This window comes from Oculina patagonica, unplaced genomic scaffold, assembly GCF_052425735.1.
Source record: "Oculina patagonica isolate OP01 unplaced genomic scaffold, crgOcupat unplaced847, whole genome shotgun sequence".
Lineage (NCBI taxonomy): Eukaryota > Metazoa > Cnidaria > Anthozoa > Scleractinia > Oculinidae > Oculina > Oculina patagonica.
In genome coordinates, this window is record NW_027558743.1 from 1 (window position 1) to 8,612 (window position 8,612).

The window sequence follows — 8,612 nt, forward strand, 5'->3', positions numbered from 1 at the left end:
ATCATGATTCTTTCAAAAAGATTTAATCCTTTCCCCACCTCAGTTTGTTGTAACTATTATCGAGGGCAAGTAATCTTGTAAAGTGTATTCTAAACAAAAAACAAATTAAAATTGAGTTGAGTTGAATTGTTCTCGTACACCAATATGGCGAGCGTAACATCAAACAAAGCGCTTGTTTCCTATCAATAAGGCCACATGGTTTTAATAAGTGACTACAGGTCACGGTTTTACACCGTCCGTATAGCGTTGCCAGATTTTACAGGAAGAACTGACCCCAGATATAATTGTGGCGTTCTATCAGGGCCAAAAGTATCAAAATTAAAAGAAATATATTATAACGACCTCCCCAGGAAGCAAAACGTGTTCCAATTCAAAACGTCCTCTGGGAGTTCCCAATAGAAAAACTTCTGCAAATCACGATGGCGAAGCCAAAGACAACGTGAAGGTACTTTATTCTCACTACTAAGTAGGATTTTTTGATTGCACTATCGAATATAATGTGCGAAGAAGTGTTTCTTTTATTTAAAAAACATTTGATGTTGAGGTGCAAGTTTTCAATAAAGAAGCATCTAAAGTTCAAAGCTCTAAAATATATCTGGAGATTTACAAGAAGATACCTCATGAAAATTTAACAAATGTATAAAGTCCGAATTTTTTTCTAAGAGTTCTAGAGATTATGTTGCGACTTTTCATGGAAGGTTACCCTTACTGATACATTGATCTCAATTTTATAATGTTTGGATCTTTCCACCCCCACCCCCAACCCCTCCCTTCACCTTTTGTCAGTATAGCCCAGTCTCCAGAGTCTGCAGCTCGCCGTATCCAACGAACATGTTGTACATGTGGTCACATGTATTCTAGTTGCGCGCGCTGATTTTTCGTTGCACATGCATTCTTCCGCTATTTGTGCATCAGCTAACTCAAGTGCATTACTACAGCATTCAAGTTTCAGAGTAGATTTAAACCAACACTTCCTGCAGAGAGTTGCGATTGCCATAAAACTTGCAGATACAAAACTTTAGTGCTCTGAGGCTCATTTCATGAAGTAAGAAAAAGCTCTGTCTTCTGGTTTTAAGATTATAGGAATTTTTTGTAAAAATTAGGTTTTTAAAGTATATTGATATCTCAAACGTTTTTACAGAAACTAAGAGGGCATATATAAGGGGGAGAGGGGGACTTATTTTCGGATGGATATTTCTCAAGACTGAGAAGACGCAATACACAGACACACCATGATACCCAAATACCGTGATGTTGCGTTACATTTTACTGTGACGTCACAGACAGTGGACGCAGTCCGTTGATTGTGTATTTCGTCAGTCTTTTGTTTTAATACTTGCGGTCATTGTATTGAGTTTGAAGAAGTAAGTCTCTTCATGATCACGTTCTTTGTTGTTTATATCAAGTTTGTAGCGTGAATCTGCCTTTACATGTTGTTATTCGGAACGGCTCACAATACCTGTGAATGTTGAGATGTCGACAAATTGTATCAGCTGGTGGGATGAAAGCGAACGAAAGTGCTACACTTGACTGATCATGATTGCTTTGTAACGGCAGCAAAATCGCTTGTTCAAAATGAATCAAACAAGGACGCGTAGCTTCGCGAATTTTGTTAACACCATTTCTAAAACGGACCTGTATTCATGCTTGTCTCTGTGGATGGAAGAGAGTCCACTCGCGACGATATCGAGCTGCGATTTCGAAAGCCTGTCGGTCACCTGTAAAGACTCTAAAGATCAAGATGTGAATCTACTCGTCAACGAAGACACATGCTGCGATGTTGCTCAAGAAAATGGCCCTCTGAGAAAGAAGTTGAGGAGAAACAACTGTGTAATTGAAAAGGAAAAGGATGACCCGAAAAAACTAGATACATCGGGAAACGACGAGAGCAATTCAGCTTCGAATCATTTGGACTTCTCGACGGGTAGGAAAAAACAAGTTAAGGCCGGCTATTGTGGTGAGCCTCCTCGCTAATTGTGTTGAAGGAAATGGTGTAGATGAGAAGATAAAGCCGTCGAAAGTAATGCTGTGTCTCAAGATTGTGGTGCAAGATCTTTATAGTAATGGTCGATTCTCGTGAGAATATTTCTAGCCGATGATTGTTTGCGTGACGGGGTGCATGTTGTGACTGGCGTTTTGGTTGACTTCAGTGACCGAACCAATAAATTGCGTCACTTACGCTTCACGGAAGCCCTGTTTTTTTTGCACCAAACTTATGATCCAAGCTGTGATTTCAAGAGTGTGTTATCTACCGTTTGAGCCGGAAAACCCTGACGATAATGACTTTGAAAAAGTTGAAAAACTTTTCCGTATGAGCGAGATAGGTCAGTCCATTTATGTACCTAACATTCAAAAAACAAATTTTAATAGAAAGTGAAATCAAGCGTTCACCATACGCCCCCAACAAGCTGTCTCACACAAATGTTCTTTTCACACTACTGAATCGTTACTGGAGTTAAGAATGGAAAAGCAGAATCGCCCAGGATCTCAAGTGGCCAGAATTCAACGAATGTAAACAACAAGTAGATCACAGTGTTCAAATTATGCTGGAATGGATTGCAAGAGTCACATTTGGAGACTTGCCCGATTCTGTTAGCTTCTACGAATGCAAAAACCCGAACAGTAACAAACCGAGCTCGGAATGCGCTCGTGACATTGTCGCCAACCAAGAGGATACTCCAATTATTCCCGACCCCAACAATCAGCGTTGCCGGGAACCGGCTCGGCATATGTCGAGAATGGCGAGTATTTTGGCGCAGCATTCAAACGATCCGAAAAGGGGAGTCGGTGCAACAATCTTGCAACGCAACCAATTAGTATCTGCGTGTTGGAACGGCTACTCTCCGAAAGTCAGCTACGAGGATTTCCCGAGAGCTTCCCACATTGACGGCCCCTCGCCGACGAAAAAGGCCGCTTCTCTCGATCCATGCCGAATAGGGCGCGATTCTCGGGGGGAACACTCGGGACATTAGCGAAGCCTCGAGCACTCTGTTTGTCAGCAAAACTCCGTGTGATGAATGCGTTCCGCTTATTTTAAAAGCAAGAATCAAGAATGCAGTTTTTCCCCGGGACAATCGACAAAGAGACCCAGCCTGCCTTAAGTACATTCTGATTCAGAGAAGCATTGGTCTGGGGAGGTTAAAAGGCTTTGAAAGTCGTTTGTCTCTAGCTTCACAGAGAGATTGTCAAGCAGATAGTCCAGCTCTATTGCGAGCATCGCGACAGCTATGCTTCAACGAAGTGGATGGAAAAGGAACTCGTAAATGATACGACGAAGTGACTGAAAGAAACGCCAGGAGCGGATTACAAGGAGTGCTCATCTATGCCGCACCAATATATGCCCAGATTAGGCTATTTTTAGCAACAGTACTCCAGACTGTCTTTCGTTTGATTTCGGGTTTTCACCTAACTATTCACAGCTTACAATAACATGTACAATTTTATTGCGGTTTCCGAATATTTCTTGTTAGTGCTTAGGATCTGGGCATACCTTGTTTCACAAAATATGAGAGATTTGCGCTGACGGTTTCCTCCAGAGTTAGCTATGCAGCTCGAGCGCATAAATCAGATCTCAGTGTGGGGATGATTGTTGCAATTAAGCGAAAATTAGCCAGGGGGAAGAGGGTAATATTATAAAGCTTATGATACAGTAAATACTGCAATAAGAAAATGCTTGGAAACGGAATGTGTGGCAATCTCGGAGACCCGGGGGAAGTTAGTCGGGGCGAAACGAATTTATTTCAATTTATTTTTATTTCAGGACTCCTCCTGTTTCACTGAACTTTAGTAAACTAGCCAGGAAATTGATATTTACTGATAGGGAAAATAACAAACTTACAAATGAAAAGAAACAGTGAAAGCACATTATATGTGTAGGGTATTTGAATCACACTTTTGTCGTAGATTGTTTTTTTTTTGTTTTTTTGTTTTTTGGGGGGGAGGGGGGAATTTATGTGCAAAAATAATACTACCAGGAGTGATATGTTTTTATGAAGATTTTATTGAATTAAAGACAATAACACCCATCTGGTGATTTATATAGATTCTGTAGCATCCTATTAACTCTTATGATATATTACATTTTTAATGCACTACCTAGTATATAGATTATTATATTTTAACAGTGAGGTGAATTACTTACGACATTACTAGTATATCCTGTTTAACAGGTTCTTCTCTATGTGATGGTCATAGACTAGAAAAAGTTCAATCCGGTTTAACATAAGTTTACAGTAGTTGATCTTTTTTATATTATGTCTTTTGACGTTGTAAGACTTGCGAGTTGTTTAGTAGACAATTTTAACTGCGAAACCTACGGTACAGATAACTGGATATACATTAAATAATTACTATGCATACTTCGTTTCACCATAAAGCCATGAGTATTTTGAACTATGATGAAACTAAGAGCTTTGTGATCCTTAAAGTTTTTAGACTGCCCGTATTCTGAACAGCTGTCTTTTCATTTGGGTCTGGAATTCTATGGCGAGCGAGCGCTCGTATTTTTAACGTACATGGGTACGTTGACGAACATGGAGCTTTTTGCTGTCGACGAACCAGTTCGCCTGCTGCGACGAAGTCTGATCCTCATCGGCGTGGACTCGACGATCGAGTATCGATCCGTCTTTTTGCGCTTCGATTTGCCCTGGCTGACATCGTCTGCTTCGTTGCGGCGTCGTTTCTTGGAGGTAGACTTAGCGACAGAGTATTGATTATCTTGAAATCGGACAAGTTTGATTGGCGTTACTGTCTGTGGAGCCTTCCGACTGGAGCTCGGGGTTCTTCGGGCTGGAGATGGAGTCCGTGGCCTTCTGCTCGGAGTTGTTCGTCGTATTCGAAGATGATGATTTTGTTGGTGTCTTCTTGTTCTTTTGAGGAGTTGATTTAGCAGCGATTGGAGATCGATTTCTGGTTCGTGATCTGAAAACATAAAAAAGAATGAGGGTTATTGTTTGCTTTCCTGCAAGTGTTGTATATTTATTTTTGATCTGCAATTTCGTGAAACACCCCTTTTCCCACCCAAAGTTTTAATGCTGCTAGATTGGCCACCTACAGAAACTATGCTTACTTCTGATCAGTTCCGCACAACATTAGCTTACTGCTGACCACTTTTTTCTGTGGTCTACAACTATGAACGGCTGTTCTGAACTACGCTGGCTTAGTTTATTACCATATAAGGTATTGGCTTACCGTTTGATCAGACGTCTTACTATATTGTCTTAGTTAGATCACTTGTTCAGTAGGTGCATTGATTTACCATCAATTACTTGTTCTACGCATGCATTGGCTTGCTACTGATCAATTGTTCTAAATTGCCTATAATACAACCGATCATATGTTCTGCTACTGAAAACTCGTTCTACACGTGCATTGGCTTGTAACTGATCGCTTGTTCTACTATGTACCATGTACTATCGATCACTTAATTGTTCTGTTTCTACGATTCAACAAGTTGTGTACCTACCTTGTTACACGGTTTGCTTTCGAGGCTGTAGCAGCTCTTTTCCTCCTCATTTCATCTTCAAACTCTTTCAGACTCTTTCCTCTGCCAATAAGCCTGTCCAATTCCGCGTAGGTTCCTTTCCGCGAGGCCACCAACTTGTGTTGTTTACTGGCGACATGTTTCTCTATCCCCACGTAATGCGCATCACACAGTTCACAGTAGCCGGCTTTCTTGTCCGTACTTCCTGTCGACTGCTGTTTGGTTTTACCCTTGCCACCCCTCCGTGGACTCTTAGATGGACAGACGCGATCTTGTACGCATGCTTACGGGTTCGTCGAATGGTGAGAAGCCGGGTGGAGCATCTAAGTTGAGGCGAGGCCATACATTCAGTTCTTTGACAAGCGGCTTGTACTGTCTGTTGAGAGAGAAATTAAAAATCTGTAGTACAGTCAATCATTTTAACTGACAAATGACTCAGGGCAAAGCGGTATCGTATCAAAACTCGGTTTTATTAAGTCGTAAATATATAACTTCACATAGAAAATAACACGCATTCAAGGTTTAAAAGCAATTCAGTGGTGAGCTCACACGAGGTAGATCGGAAAAATTAGAAGTACTAGAAACAAGAGGAAATATGCTCTTGCTAGAAATGATTATGAGAAGCATGATTTGCTTCTGATTATGATTACTGCTCTCTTGATTTAGTCCCGAGGGGGGGGGGGGACTCCTATATAAAACGGACGGGGATGCTCGTCGGAAATTTTGAAAAAGACCCATAAAAGAGACCAATCTGGGTATATCTTTTCTTAATCCCTGAAAGATACCAAGTCTCTTCGAGATATCGACGTTTTTGCATGAAGTATGAGTCGAAGGTTTATCCTGTGCATTGTTCTTCGAACTTATCATTACAGTTTCTTTGTAGAATAGTTTACCAATTTCCTATCTTCGCGGAGGAAATGCAGTCATATAATTTTATCAAAAATGGCTCGTCCGCGCCGGGTATTTATACACATATTCCTTAACATTACACAAATAAACAGTGCAAATTTCACCGAGATCTGACAATTCTATACTTTTAAAATTGCAAGGACCTTTCGAGGCAGTGGTTCACGGCAGCGAAATTAGCAAATGAAACAGCAAAATATGCGTTCGACGCTTTGTTTTTGCGACGCCATATATTTGAATTGTTATAGCCGGGTAGACCGCTGTTCAATGTGTTGAAGGCCGTATCGTTACGATTGCTCCACGAAAAAGTACGAAAAGAAATACAGATATTTCCGACTACTGTCGGAGAAAACATTGCGCATATAATTGGGGCGTAAACAAATCGTTACACTCAAGCTGCGTTTTGTCTAGGCTCTGCGAGGGTCGGAGATCAAGACCCAGGATTAAACAAAAGCCATATATACAGTGAATGCTTTCGGAATTATATTTGAAGATGAAATACGAAAGAATTTTGCTGTCTTTGACTGAAATTCCACTCGAACTGCGTAGATACGATCGCATGTTGTTAAGCCGATTCATGCAACATTGCTGTCATTCCCTGTCAACGCGAGGTCACGTCCCTAACGACCTAGGCTGATGACGAAATAGAGTTGCGCTTACATGTAGCGACCAAATTTGGCCTAATTTTTAACCGCTCCTAAGCTAAAAGAAGCCCCCATCTCTTGCATTTGTTTTAACTTCCATAATATCTTTGAAAAGAGCGAGTTTTTTGGTATGGTTTATTTTTGACGTTTGTAATTTTTAAACGATGTAAGTGCTAGTGATTATTTATTCGTGTTTTAGTTACGCAATCCATTGTTTGTGCGACGCTTTTTATAGATCGCCTTTCAGACACACGTGCGTTGAGATAAGAAAGCTGACATGTCACTTTTAAAATTGTTATATAACGTTTGTAAATGTGACAAGTCACATTTTTTCACGAGATCACAAGTGATCACCCACCAACGGAAAGTAATCCCTTGAGAAATAAAAACAGTCCCTTGATAAATTAAAAAAGTCCCTTGAGAGTTTACAAATATGTGGTTCCAAAATTATGTCCACTAACCCCTATTCTACGTTTTTAGCTTGTAAACAAGCAAAAACGTCGAAAAAACTAAGAATATAATATATATTTGTATATTTCTTCGTGTGTTACCCTAAACAAGACCATTATCAATGGCTAAAAATATTGGCGTTTTGCCCGGAACACCCAAAGCGAGACCAAAAATCTGAAATTTGCACCCCCTAAGCGAGACGACGAGCATCCCCGTCACTTTCATATGCGAGTCCCCCTCCCCGGGGATTTAGTACAATTAACTTAGGGCTAGTTTGAATTTTGTCGCACGCAAGGAATCTCTCAATCATCGATAAAAACAAACAACTCGTTCTCCAAAGGGAACTTCGATTTCTTCCTTGCAGTGGATAGCAACCAATCCTCAAACCTGAAAAGTTACTTCTCGCAACTTTTGTTAGACCTTTTGTAAATTCGAGCCGAATTGTGGGGCCTCATGGTTTCATTTCTTAATTTATAGCGTGACTCTACCGAGACGAAGTACAGAAAAGTTACAAAACCAGTAGATTTGTGTGTTAACAAGTGTGCTATGCTCTTTACCGAGTGTGATCTTCCACTTTAAGGAAAGCTCCTCTGAGGCTGCACACGCGGCCAGTCGACTCGGCGGAAGCTTGGCGTTTCTTCTGCCCATCAATCCATTTTAGAACCTGTTCGACTGGTTTGATTTGAATCCCCCACTTCTCTGCATTGGTCAGGACATCTGTACTCTTGGCTGCTTGTTTCTGATGCTTTACAGACTTTTGGAGTATGGCTTGGGCACGAGTTTGCTGAAGGAAAAAAATTGCATTGTGAGTTCACGTTTTGATGGAATTCAACAGGAAATTTCGCTGGACCAAAAAGCCCTTTTTCAACAACTTAAAAATAATGTTTTTTGCTTCATTAGTTTTGCGTTTGCTAAATTCGGTATTCTAACCAATCAGAGCGAATGTGTTTGTACTCACTCAGCCAATGAGATAGAGCGGTTTTCACTCGTTTGCGTTTACTTTGCTTTTTGCATCACTATGCTTAGTGGTTGGTTTAAAAAAACTCTAGCCACATTCCCATCCAATCAGAATTTAAAATCAAAACTAATCGTAACTCGCTCACACTCGTTTTCCAGCGTTTTGCGCTGGC

The 8,612-nt window shown here is 40.7% G+C and overlaps 2 pseudogenes; one reads left to right on the forward strand and one right to left on the reverse strand.

The window, feature by feature from the left end:
* Positions 1-1,346: 1,346 nt before the first annotated feature.
* On the forward strand, positions 1,347-4,014 carry LOC144641322 (cytidine and dCMP deaminase domain-containing protein 1-like; annotated as a pseudogene).
* A 466-nt stretch (positions 4,015-4,480) lies between these two features.
* On the reverse strand, positions 4,481-8,266 carry LOC144641323 (protein DBF4 homolog A-like; annotated as a pseudogene).
* Between the last annotated feature and the right edge of the window lie 346 nt (positions 8,267-8,612).